The sequence below is a fragment of the Trichechus manatus genome, unplaced genomic scaffold (genome assembly GCF_000243295.1).
Source record: "Trichechus manatus latirostris isolate Lorelei unplaced genomic scaffold, TriManLat1.0 scaffold00028, whole genome shotgun sequence".
In the NCBI taxonomy this organism is placed as follows: Eukaryota; Metazoa; Chordata; class Mammalia; order Sirenia; family Trichechidae; genus Trichechus; species Trichechus manatus.
In genome coordinates, this window is record NW_004443964.1 from 20,752,896 (window position 1) to 20,766,739 (window position 13,844).

At 48.8% G+C, this 13,844-nt stretch overlaps 1 protein-coding gene across 1 annotated transcript in view; it reads left to right on the forward strand.

Moving 5' to 3' along the window:
* PLEKHM1 (pleckstrin homology and RUN domain containing M1) overlaps positions 1–13,844 on the forward strand; it is a 621,215-nt gene that overhangs the window by 30,887 nt on the left and 576,484 nt on the right. The gene's annotated exons all lie outside the window — the stretch shown is intronic.

A 13,844-nucleotide genomic window follows, 5' to 3' on the forward strand; every position in this document is an offset into this window, starting at 1 on the left:
ATATATCCTAGAGAATTAAGAGCCGTCACACGAATAGATATATGCACACCCATATTCATTGCAGCATTGTTTACAATAGCTTAGAGATGGAAACAACTTAGGTGCCCATCAATGGATGAATGGGTAAACAAATTATGGTATATTCACACAATGGAATACTACGCAACAATAAAGAACAACGATGAATCAGTGAAACATCTTATAACATGGAGGTATCTGGAAGGTATTATGCTGAGTGAACTTAGTCGCAAAAGGACAAATGTTGTATAAGACCACTATTATAAAAACCCAAGAAAAGGTTTAAATACAGAAGACAACATTCTTTGATGGTTATGAGGGTGGGGAGGGAGGTAGAGTAGTATTCACTAACTAGAAAGTAGACAAGAATTACCTTAGGTGAAGGGCAGGACAGCACACACTACAGGTGAAGTCAGCACAACTGGACTAAACCAAAGCTAAGAAATTTCCAGAATACAGCCAAACATTTTGAGTGACAGAGTAGCAGGGGAGGGGGTCTGGGGACCATGCTTTCAGGGGACATCTAGGTCAGCTGGCACAACAAAGTTTTTTAAGAAAATGTTCTGCATCCCACTTTGGTGAGTTGCGTCTGGGGTCTTAAACACTAGTGAGCAGCCATCTAAGATGCATTAATTGGTACCAACCCACCTGGAGTAAAGGAAAATGAAGAACACCATGGGCACAAGGAAATTATTAGCTCAAGAGACACAAAGGGCCACATAAACCAGAGACTTCATCAGCCTGAGACCGGAAGAACTAGATGGTGCCTGGAGACCACAATGGCTGCCCTGAAAGGGAACACAACAGAGTCCCTGATGGAGCAGAATAGTGGGAGGCAGAACTCAAATTCTAGTAAAAAGACCAGACCTAATGGTTTAATCGAGACTGGAGGGACCCTGGATGACGTGGCCCCTGGGCTCTCTGTTAGCCCAAAACTAAAACCATTCCGAGGCCAACTCTGTTCAAAGATTAGACTGGACTATGGGACATAAAATGATACTCATGAAGATTGTGCTTCTTAGCTCAAGTAGATACATGAGATTAAATGAGCAGCTCTTGTCCAGAGGCGAGATGAGAAGGCAGAGAGGGTCAGGACCTGGTTGAATGGACACGGGAAATCTGGGGTGGAAAGGAAGAGTGTGCTGTCACAGTATAGGGAGAGCAAGTGGGGTCACAAAACTGTGTATAAATTTTTGTATGAGAGACTAACTTGAATTGTAAACTTTCACTTAAAGTACATCAATAAAAAAATGAAAAAATAGAAAATCTGTGATATAAAAATTAAAAACAAATTGGACTTCTTCCTAAAAGAAAGCAAATCTGATTTGGCTGATCTGTTTGACAGTGAGGACTAGCTTTACCGATTAGATTATATGACATTTTCTACAAACTAGATTATATGACATTTTCTACAAACTGAATGAGTTATATATTTAAAATATACTTAGAGCATATATGATAAAATAATTTTATAAAAAATATTGACAGTGGTGTTATTTTTGAGAAACCCAAGAAGTGAAGAATCTATCACGGGAAATGCCATACCCGGAGGGCAGCACTACCAGAGGACATCAGCCTCTTCCTCTCCACCACTCTCCTCACCAACTTCCGAGAAGCCAGAGGCAGCCAGTTGAATGGAGGGATGGAGAATGAGAGATGCAGGGCAAGGAAACAGAGAAGCCCGCCAGGACCCGTCTCCACATTGTAAGCTTCTAGGTTTAAAAAAAGGCTCAGGCTGGGGGAAGGGAGAAGTTTTCAATTCATCGAGAGTATTGACTTTCGTGATTGAGGCACTGGACTGGAACTAGCACTGATCTTGTGACTGAAAGTGATGAGAGGAATTTTATTATCTGAGTAACTGAAAAAGTTATAGGGCTCCTCAGGCTTCACCCATGGGATTTCATCCATAGGACTGGGAAGTCCTCAGATTGCATTCTTATAGGTAGATGGGATAAAATTGCTTTCTACTCTCAAAAAAATCAAAACCAACCCCCCAAAAGTGCTCCAATAAACGTCCTTGCCCTTAAAACAAAAGTCTGTAAAAAGAAAAAACACACACACAATGAACCTACTCTGCTATATGTAAATATGGATGTAGGCAAATGCATGGAATATAATCTAGAAAGATATACAGAAAACTCAGAAGCGGTTACCTCAAGGGTGGGAGATTAGGGAACAAGAAGGATTTTTACTATACCTGTTATTTGTTTTATACACTGAGAATAGAATCATGTAGTATTTGTAAAATAAAAGATAAACTTAAATTGCCTCTTACTTAAACAGAACCTGCCAAATTTAATTTTAAAAATTACCATAGAATTGGAATCCACAGAGGTCAGTTTGGGATATGGAGAGCGCAAAATATCTTTTCTCAGAGGTACTGGCCTCAAAATTCTGGACCAAGAAGGATCTTACAATGCAGTTAGTTTTCTGTGATCGTATTTGGAGAGGATATACTCACAGTTTCTCAGACCAAGGGTATGCCTTCCAAGTATTTTCCTCAATGTAAGAAATAGAGTTTCCTTTGAAATTTCTGTGAAGAAACACGGTTCATATCTTTGAATAGGTAGGAATAAGAAAGAACAGAATAAGTATAAAGAATCATGGCAACCTTATGGGAAATATTCAGAAGCAGAAAATAATCAGCTTTCTAATTTCTTCAGCTGTCAGCTGCCAAGTTGGCTCAATTAATAAAGACAGACTGTAGGGGGCAGTAGCACAAATGATAAGGCCAACTCCTCAGAACCTGACCTTCCTATCTGCCCAATTTCTTCTCCTTTATCATTAGCAGCAAATACGTATAAAGAAAATGCATGCCAGGCAACACCACAGCTTTGGTGAAGGGCCCACTGTTGAAACCTCTCCAGGCGTTGGAAGGATAAAGGCAATTAGAAACTAGAGGGACTGATGGACTGGCGTGGAAAGATCTCTTAGGCATATTGCTTAATGAAAAAAATGCAAATCACTGAGCAAGAAGTAACATGTTCCCTCATTAATATAAACACGTATATGTATGCAAATGCAAAGGGAAGAGACTGGAAGGAAGGACACATACTCAATGGTGACAGGCGTTATTTTACCAGTGAGAGGGGAAGGGGAGGGGACTTCCACATTCTATCCTATATTCTTCTGTGACACTTTTTACAATTATTATACCATGGAAATGTATCCACGAATGACATATGTTTAAAATAAGTTGTTAAACCCCTCAGGTTCAGTTTCAACCACTAACTCTGTAGATGACTTTGAATCTTTACCTTTAACTCTGTCCTTTTCCCTCAGCAACAAATAGGTGACTTTGAAATTAAGTCAAAACACTTAAATTGCCTGCCCATCTGCCTGGTGGACGTTTCCACTCAACCAGAAACTTCTGATAGCTTTATGCTCGCCAACAAAAGATCCTTGAAACTGAACTCGGCTTCCTCACATTGGTTCTCCTTCCTGACTGCTGGATATCCATCTGTGTGTTCTGCCACCATCATTCTTCCAATCATCCAGGACAAAAACTCTGGAGTCATATTTGAGTTTTTCTTTCCTGTATACCACTTCCCCAACTCTCTAGTCAATCATCAAATCCTGTCCTTTTTTTTTGAAGTGCTCATAGGATTCTCTTTCCATTCCTATCACAACTGCTCCGATTCAGCCCCTTTTCGCTTTGCTCCTAGATTTTGCTAGAACTTTCTATTTGGTCTCCCTGAATCAAGCTTTCCTTTCTAGATGGCCATACACATGGATTCTAGAATAATCCTCCTGTTTTAATCATTTATCTCTCTTGCTTGAAAACTTTCAGTGGCTCTCCATAGCTCATAGTGTAACTTTCAAACCTCTATAGCTGATATTCAAGGTTTTTCAAAATCTTATCTTTCATTGCTTTGTAGCCACACTGGTCTACTAAATCCTGATCATTCCTGCAGCCATGCCTTTGCCTAGGCTGTATTCCCTATTTTTCTCGATTTAGCAAATCCTAGTCACTCTTAGGAGCCCTGGTGGTGTGGTGGTTAAGAGCTTTCCTGCTAACCAAAAGGCCAGCAGTTCGAAACTAGCAGCCACTCCTTGAAAACCCTATGGGGCAGTTCTACTCCGTCCTATAGGGTCTCTATGAGTAGGAATGAACTTAACGGCAGTGGGTTTTGGTTTCAGTCATTTTTAAGCTAAAGTTTTATCTTGTCCCTGTAGCTTTCTCTGTCCTCCACATGCAGGTAATTATGGATTCTGGTGAATTAGAGCACCTGTGGTCTGCATCTCTTTTAGTACTTAATTGTGCACCACTTCCCTTTTCACGTATATTCTTTTTCTCCCATCTATCACTGTTATGTTAACAGGCTAATGTCTCATACTTCTGTGGCTCCTACAGTACCTAGCCCTGGATTGGGCATATAACAGGTCCTATATATAGAAGGCCGGGGACAAAGATGAAGCCTGGACCTAACCATGGAATAAAATAATAATAGCTAACATTCACATATGCTAGGTGCTTATATAAATGCTTAACATGTATGAAGTTATTTAAATCTCACAACAATCCTATGAGATAGTAATTTTACAGATGAGGAAACTGAGTCACAGAGCTAGGTTCAAACCCACGCAGTTTGGCTCTGAAATCTCTCTCTTTAACCACTTTGTTGTCGCATCACCAATGAGATGGAAAGAGGAACATGACCCTGGAAAGAGGATGGAGCAAAATTGGGAAGAGAGCAGAGGTTAAGGCATGAAATGATGGGGCTAAAGAAAAACGGGTCAGGAAAAATAATGAGGGCAACCACAAGTAAAAGCCTGGAGAAGTGGGCACTATAGTAAGGAGAGGAATGAGGACAAGGAAAAGTTGACAAACAAAAGGTAAACAAGAAAGTCGCTCAACGTGAGTTGGGAAGATGAGGAAGCCCAGGCAGACCTCAAGGGAAAGGCTGTCATGTCAAACGGTGCAGAGAACAAATGAGGAAGGGCAATTCTTACAAGACAGTGGAGGTGCCATTGTACTCGTTGGGCTCTGGCACAGGGACTCTGAGGAGCCTCTTCTCTGAGGGGAGGCCAGTACAGGACAGCGTTTCGTTTTGGCAGATACCGAGCTCACATATGCCAGTGTTCATTCCTTTGGTGGCATTCTGTTCTGGTTGCTCAGTTAAAGCCATTTGTACCCTTTTTAGGGTGTGATGTGTGGATAGCCTTGTGTGATAGCATTCTGTTCGTGTCGCTCAGTTAGAGCCATTTCTGTCCTTTCTAGGGGGTGATGTGTGACAGCATTCTGTTCCTGTTGCTCAGTTAGAGCTTTCTGCACCCTTTCTGGGGTGTAAGTTACAGAATACTCCAATAAATGCTGAGTCGCTTGGGGAAAAATAACTCCCTCAGATAATCCTGGTTGCTGAGTTACAGTAAGCTCTAGATCCAAAGGTTGAACTGTAAGTTGCTTTGGAGTAGCTGTGTTCTTCTGCAGGGCTGTAGAATGTTTGATCTGCATAGTGGGTTCTGGAGATATGGTAAGCTCTAGATCCAAAGGTTGAACTGTAACTTGTTTTGGAGGAGCTGTGGTCTTCTGCAGGCTGTAGAATGTTTGACATCCATAATGGGTTCTGGAGATATGGTAAGCTCTAGATCCAAAGGCTGAACTCTGGCTTTCTTTGGAGAAGGAGCTGTGGTCTTCTGCAAGGCCGTAGTATGTTGGACTTCTGTAATGGGTTGTGGAGATATGGTAAGCTCCAAATCCACAGGCTTAACCGTGACTTGCTTTGGAGGAGGTGTGGTCTTCTGCAGGACTGTAGAATGTTCAATCTTTGAAGTGAATTCGGGAGTTATGGTAAGTTCCAGGTCCAAAGGTTGAACTATAACTTCAGTCAAGTTTGGATGCTGAGCCTGAACCTGTTCTGGAGGTGGAAATGTCACCTCAGGATGCTCTGAAAAAGAAGCTGTAGTCCCCTGCGGGACCGTAGAATATTCAACCTCCATAATGGGTTCTGGAGTTATGGTAAGCTCCTGGTCCACAGGTTTAACTGTGATGTTGGGTAAGTTTGAATGCTGAGCTTGATCCTGACCTGTTGGTGGAACTGTCACCTCATGATGCACTGGAAATTGAGCTACAACCTCCTCAGGTGGCTCTGGTGGCTGAGTTGGGGTCTCCTGCCTGGTTGGAGAAGGTTCAACCTCTGTTTTGGGTTCTGGAGATATGGTAAGCTCCAGGTCCAAAGGTTGAACTGTGATGTTGGGCAAGTTTGAATGCAGAACTTCTTCTTGACCTAAAGGTGGAAGTGTCACCTCATGATGTGCTGGATGTTGAGCTACAACCCCCTTAGGAAGCTCTAGAGGCTGAGTTGGAGTCTCCTGCTTGATTGGAGTAGACTCAACCTCTGTATTGGGTTCTGGTGATGTGGTAAGCTCCAAGTCCAAAGTTTGAATGGTGACTTGCTTTGTAGGAGGAGCTGTGGTCTTCTGCAGGGTTGTAGAATGTTCAGCCTCCAAAATGGGTTCTGGAGTTATGGTAAGCTCCAGGTCCATAGGTTTAACTGTGATGTTGGGTAAGTTTGAATGCTGAGCTTGATCCTGACCTGTAGGTGGAACTGTCACCTCATGATGCAATGGAAATTGAGCTACAAACTCCTCACGTGGCTGTGGGGGCTGACTTGGGGTCTCCTGTTGCGTTGGAGAAGGTTCGACCTCCATGTACGGTTGTGGAGTTACAGAAACCTCCAGGTCCAGTGGTTGAACTGTGACTTCAATCAGGTTTGGCCTCTGAACCTGTACCTGGTCCGGATGTAGAAGTGTCACCTCTGGGTACTTTGGAGAAGGAGCTGTAGTCTTCTGCAGGGCTGTAGAATGTTCAACCGGTGTAGTGGGTTCTGGTGTTATGGTAAGCTCCAGGTCCAAAGGTTGAAGTGTACTTTCAGTCAGAGTTGGATGCTGAGCCTGAAACTGGTCTGGATGTGGAATGGTCACCTCAGGACAATTTGGAGGAGGAGCTGTAGTCTTCTGTGGGGCTATAGAATGTTCAACCTTCATAGTGTGTTCTGTAGTTATGGTAAGCTCCAGGTCCAAAGGTTGAGCTGTAACGCTGGGTAAGTTTGAATGCTGAACTTGATATTGACCTGTTGGTGAAACTGTCACCTCATGAAGCCCTGGAAGTTGAACTGCACCCCCTTAGGAGACTCCAGAGGTTGAGCTGGGGCCACCTGTTGGATTGTCGAAGATTCCTCCACCTTAGGATGCTCTGAAGGCTGTGCTGGAACTCCCTGCGGGACTGTTAAAGGTTCTATCTCATTGTGGGGCTCTGGAGGATGATCTGGGGCCTCCTGCTGAGCTGGAGAAGGTTCAGCCTCCTTAGAAGACTCAGGAGACTGAGGTGGGACCTCCTGCAGGGATGGAGGAGGCTTCACCTCCTTAGGGGGCTCTGGAGGTGAGGCTGGGGCATCCTGTTGGCTTGGATGAGGTTCAACCTCTTTAGGGGGCTCTGGAGGTAGGTCATAGGCCGCCTGGTGGACTGGAAGTGGTTGGACATTCTCAAAAGGCTTTGGAAGTAGAGCTGGGGCCTCCTCCTGGACTGGAGAAGGCTCTACTTCCTTAGGGGGTTCCTGCTGCACTGAAGATGGTTGCACATTTGCAGGGGTTTCTTGAGGTGGAGCAGGAGCCTCCTGCTGGACTGGAGAAGGTTGGACTTCCTCAGGGGCTCTGGAGGCTGAGATGGGGTCTCTTGTTGGATTGGAGAAAGCTCTACCTGCATAGGGGGCTCAAAAGACTGAGCTGGGATCTCCTGCTGGGCTGGAGAAGGTTCAACTTCCTTAGGGGGCTCTGGAGGCTGAGATGAGGCCTCTTGATGTATTGGAGAAGGTTCTACCTGCATAGGAGCTCACGAGACTGAGCTGGAGCCTCCTGCTGGGCTGGGGAAGGTTCAACCTCCTTAGGGGGCTCTGGAGTCTGAAATGGGACTCCTTGCTGGTTTAGGGACATTTCCACCTGTGTAGGAGACTCTGGAGGCTGAGGTGGAGTCTCTTGCTGGACCAGAGGAGATTCTACCTCCTTAGGGGTCTCTGGAGTAAGGGCTGTGGCCTCCTGCTGGGATGGAAAAGGTTCTGCCTGCATAAGGGGCTCAGGAGATTGAGCTGGGGCCTCCTGCTGGGCTGGAGAAGGTTCAACCTCCTTAAGGGGCTCTGGAGTCTGAAATGGGACCCCCTGCTGGTTTGGGGAAGTTTCTACCTGTGTAAGAGACTCTGGAGGCTGAGGTGGAGTCTCCTGCTGGACCAGAGAAGATTCTACGTCCTCAGGGGGCTCAGGAGACTGAGCTGGTGTCTCCTGCTGGGCTGAAGAAGGTTCTATCCCCTCAAAGGGCTCTGGAAACTGAACTGGGGCTTCCTGCTGGACTGGAGAAGGTTCAACCTTTTCATGGGGCTTTAAAGGCTGGGATGAGGCCTCTAGCTGGGTTGGAAAATGTCCAATCTCTGTAGTGGGTTGTGGATATATAGGGGTTCCAGATCGAGGGGTTTAACTGTGACATTGGGCAACACTGGGTACTGAGTTTCACTCTGACCTGTAGGTGAAACTGTCACCTCATGATGCCGCAGATGTTGAGTTACCTCTGTACGGGGCTCTGAAGTCTCAGCTGGGGTCTCCTGTATGTTTGAAGGAGGTTCAAACTCCTCAGGTTGCTCTGGAGGTTGAGCTGGGGCTTCCTGCTGGCCTGAAGGAAGTTGGACGTCTTCAGTGGGATCTGCAGGCTCTGTTAGGTCTTCCTGCTGGAGTGGAGAAGGTTTTAACCCCTCAGGGGGCTATGAAGGCTGAACTGGAGCCCCCTGTTGCACTGGAGAATGTCCAACTTCCTCAGAGGGATTTGGAGGCTGTGCTGGGGCTTCCTCCTGGACTGGAGAAGGTTCAGCTTCCTCAGAGGGCTTTGGAGGCTGAGCTGGAGCCTCCTACTCACCTGGAGAAGGTTCAACGTCATGGAGAGGCTTTGGAAGCTGAGATGGGGCTTCCTGCTTGACTGGAGATTTAACCTCATGGGGAGGCCTTGGTGGCTGTACTGGGGCTTCCTGGTGGACTGGAGAATGTTCAGCCTCCTCAGTGGGCTCTGGAGGTTGAACTGGGGCCTGCTGCTGGGTTGGAGAAGGTTTAACCTCTTGCGGAGACTTTGGAGGCTGTGCTGGGGCTTCCTGCTGCACTGGAGCAGGTTCACCCTCTTCAGGGAGCTCTGGAGGAGGAGCTTGGGCCTCCTACTCCATTGGAGAAGCTTTAATTTCTTCAGGGGGCTTTGGAGGCTCAGCTGGAAATGCCTGCTGGTTTGGCGAAGGTTCAATACCCTCAGTGGGCTTTGGAGGCTGTGCTGGGGCTTCTTCCTGGACTGGAGAAAGTTCCACCACGTCCGAGAGCTCTGGACGGGGAGCTGGGGCCTCTGGCTGGACTGGAGAGGGTTCAACCTCCTCAGGGAACTCTGCAGGTAGCACTGAGGCCTCCTGCTGGACTGGAGAGGGTTCAACGTCCTCAGTGCGCTCTAGAGGTGGACCTGGGGACCACTGCTGGACTGGAGAAGGTTCAACTTCGAGAGGCGTTGGAGGCTGAGCTGGAGACTCTTGCGGAGCTGGAGAAGGTTCAAACTCCTCAGAGGGCTTTGGAGGCTGAGCTGGGGCTTCCTGCTGGATTGGAGGAGGTTCAACTTCCTCAGTGGGCTCTGGTGGCTGAGCTGTGGCTTCCTGCTGGACTTGAGAAGGTTCAACCTCCTCAGAGGGCTTTGAAGGCTGAGCTGCGGCTTCGTGCTGGACTCAAGTAGGTTCAACTTCCTCAGAGGGCTTTGGAGGCTGAGCTGGGGCTTCCTGCTGGACTGAAGAAGGTTCAACTTCCTCAGAGAGCTTTGGAGGCTGAGCTGGAGCCTCTTGGGAGACTGGAGAATGTTCAACCTCCTCTGAGGCTTTGGAGGCTGTGCTAGGACTTCCTGCCAGCCTGGAGAAGGTTCACACTCCTCAGAGGGCTTTAGAGGCTGAGCTGGGGCTTCCTGCTGGACTGGAGAAGGTTCAACCTCCTCCCAGGGCTTTGAAGGCTGAGGTGGGGCTTCCTGCTGGACTGAAGAAGGTTCAACTTCCTCAGAGGGCTTTAGAGGCTGAGCTGGAGCTTCCTGCTGGCCTGGAGAAGGTTCAGTTTCCTCAGAAGAGTTTCTAGGCTGAGCTGGGGCTTACTGCCGGACTGGAGAAGGTTCAACTTCCTCAGAGGGCTTTGTAAGCTGAGGAGTAGCCTCTTGAGGGACTGGAGAATGTTCAGCCTCCTTGGAGGGCTTTGAAGTCTGAGCGGGGGCTTCCTCCTGGACTGAAGAAGGTTCAACTTCCTCAGAGGGCTTCGGAGGCTGAGCTGGAGACTCTTGGGGGAGTGTAGAACGTTCAACCTCCTCAGAGGGCTTTGTAAGCTGTGATGGGACTTCCTCCTGGCCTGGAGAAGGTTCAACTTCCTCAGAGGGCATTGTAGGCTAAGTTGGGGCTTCCTGCTGGACTTGAGAAGGTTCAACCTCCTCAGGGCTTTGATGGCTCAGCTGGAGCTAACTGCTGGACTGAAGAAGGTTCACCTTCCTCAGAGGGCTTTGGAGGCTGAGTTGGGGCTTCCTGCTGGACTGGAGAAGGTTCAACTCCCTCAGAGGAGTTTGTAGGCTGAGGTGGGACTTCCTGCTGGACTGGAGAAGGTTCAGCTTCCTCAGAGGGCTTTGGAAGTTGAGGTGGAGCCTCTTGAGGAACTGGAGAAGTTTCAACCTCCTCAGGGGGCTTTGAAGGATCAGCTGGGGCTTCCTGCTGGACTGAAGAAGTTTCAACTTCCTGAGAGGGATTTGGAGGCTGATCTGGAGCCTCCTCTGGGACTGGAAAAGGTTCAACTTCCTCAGACGGGTTTGGAGGCTGTGGTAGGACTTCCTGCTGGCCTGCAGAATGTTCAGCCTCCTCACAGGGCTTTGATGACTGAGCTGGGGCTTCCTGCTGGACTGAAGAATGTTCAACTTCCTCGGGGGGCTTTGGAGGCTGAGCTGGAGCCTCTTGCAGGACTGGAGAAGGTTCAACCTGCTCAGAGGACTTTGGAGGCTGTGCTAGGACTTCCTTCTGGACTGGAGAAGGTTCAACTTCCTCGTAGGGCTTTGGAGGCTGATGTGGAGCCTCTTGGGGGACTGGAGAAGGTTCAACCTCCTCAGAGGGCTTTGGAGGCTGTGCTAGGACTTCCTGCTGGACTGGAGAAAGTTCAGCCTCCTCAGAGGACTTTGAAGCGTGAGCTGGGGCTTCCTGCTTGACTGAAGAAGGTTCAGCGTCCTGAGAGGGCTTTGGAGGCTGAGCTGGCGCCTCTTGGCGGACTGTAGAAAGTTCAACCTCCTGAGAGGGCTTTGGAGGCTGAGCTGGGGCTTCCTACTGGACTGGAAAAGGTTCAACTTTCTCAGAATGCTTTAGGGGCTGAGCTGGAGTCTCCTGATTGCCTGGAAAAGGTTCAGCTTCCTCAGAGGACTTTGTAGGCTGAGCTGGGGCTTACTGCTGGACTGGAGAAGGTTCAACTTCCTCGGAGGGCTTTAGAGGGTGAGCTGAAGCCTCCTGCTGGCCTGGAGAAGGTTCAGCTTCCTCAGAGGAGTTTGTAGGCTGAGCTGGGGCTTAGTGCTGGACTGGAGAATGTTCAACTTCCTCAGAGGGCTTTCGAAGCTGAGGTGGAGCCCCTTGAGGGACTGCAGAAGGTTCAACCTCCTCAGAGGGCTTTGAAGGCTGAGCTGGGGCTTCCTGCTGGACTGCAGAAGGTTTAACTTCCTCAGAGGGCTTTGGATGTTGAGGTGTTGAGGTGGAGCCTCTTGAGGGTCTGGAGAAGGTTTGACCTCCTCAGAGGGCTTTGAAGGCTGAGCTGGTGCTTCCTGGTGGACTGGAGAAGGTTCAGGATCCTCAGAGGGCTTTGAAAGCTGAGCTGGGGCTTCCTGCTGGACTGCAGAAGGTTCAACTTCCTCAGAGGGCTTTGGATGTTGAGGTGGAGCCTCTTGAGGGACTGGAGAAGGTTCAACCTCCTCAGAGGGTTTTGAAGGCTGAGCTGGGCCTTCCTGGTGGACTGTAGAAGGTTCAACCTCTTCAGAGGGCTTCAGAGGCTGAGCTGGGGCTTCCTCCTGAACTGTAGAAGGTATAACCTCCTCTAGAGGCTTTGGAGTCTGAACTGGGGCTTCCTGCTAGACTGGAGGAGGTTTAGCCTCCTCAGAGGGCTTTAGAGGCTGAGCTGGGGCTTCCTGCTGGAGTGGAGAAGGCGCAACCTCCTCAGAGGGCTCTAGAGGCTGAGCTGGGGTCTCCTGCTGGACTGGAGAAGGTTCAACCTTCCCAGAGGGCTTTGGAGGCCGATGTGGAGCCTGTTGGGGAACTGGAGAAGGTTCAACCTCCTCAGAGGACTTTGGAGGCTGTGCTAGGACTTCCTGCTGGACTGGAGAAGGTTCAGCCCTCTCAGAGGGCTCTAAGGCTGAGCTGGGGCTTCCTGCTGGACTGCAAAAGTTTAACTTTCCCAGAGGGCTTTGGAGGCTGATGTGAAGCCTGTTGGGGGACTGGAGAAGGTTCAACCTGCTCAGAGGGCTTTGGAGGCTGTGCTAGGACTTCCTGCTGGACTGGAGAAGGTTCAGCGCCCCCAGAGGGCTTGAAGGCTGAGCTGGGGCTTCCTGCTGGACTGAAGAAGGTTCAGCTTCCTCAGAGGAGTTTGGAGGCTGAGCTGGGGCTTCCTGCTGGACTAGAGAAGATTCATCTTCCTCAGAGGGCTTTGGAAGTTGAGGTGGAGCATCTTGAGGGACTGGAGAAGTTTCAGCCTCCTCAGAGGGCTTTGAAGGCTGAGCTTGGGCTACCTGCTGGACTGGAGAAGGTTCAACTTCCTCAGAGGGCTTTGGAGGCTGAGTTGGAGCCTCTTGGGGGACTGGAGAAGATACAACCTCCTCAGAAGGATTTGGTGGCTGTGCTAGGACTTCCTGCTGGCCTGGAGAAGGTTCAACCTCTTCAGAGGGCTTCAGAGGCTGAGCTGGGGCTTCCCCCTGAACTGTAGAAGGTATAACCTCCTCTAGAGGCTTTGGAGTCTGAACTGGAGCTTCCTGCTAGACTGGAGGAGGTTAGCCTCCTCAGAGGGCTTTAGAGGCTGAGCTGGGGCTTCCTGCTGGACTGGAGAAGGCTCAACCTCTTCAGAGGGCTCTAGAGGCTGAGCTGGGCCTCCTGCTGGCCTTTAGGCTTAACCTCCTGAGGAGGCTTTGGAGGCTGTCCTGTGGCTTCCTACTGAGTTGGACATAATTGAACCTCCTTAATAGGCTCTGATGTTAGTGTAAGCTCCACATCCACTGGTTTAATTGTGATATTGGGTAAGGTTGAATGATGAGTTTGATTCGGACCTGGAGGTTAAAGAGTCACCTCATGATGCACTGAAGTTTGTGGCATAACTGCCTTAGGTGGCTTTAGAGACTAAGTCTGGGCCTCCTGCTGGGTTGGAGAAGGTTCATTCTCCTCAGGTGCCTCTGGAGTCTGAACTGCGGTCTCCTGCTGTATAGGGAAAGGCTCTCCCTCCTTAGGGAGCTCTGGAAGCTGTATTGGGGCCTCTTGCTGGACTGGAGAAGGTTCTTCAATCTCAGGGGACTCTGGAGGTTCAGCTGGGGTATCCTGCTTGACTGCAAAAGCTTCTATCTCCTCAGGGGACTTTGGAGGCTGAGATGAGTCCCCTTGTTCAACTGAAAGTTTCTCCTCAGGAGGCTCAGGGCCTTCCATGGTAGGTAGAGTAGGATCAAACCCAGGGGGCTCTGGAGGCTGATCCGGGGTCCCTAGGAATTCCAGAAGTAGGTTGTCTGGAGGATACACTATATCCAAACTTGGGTCTACATAATCCTTCACGGGTTGGTCTAGTCG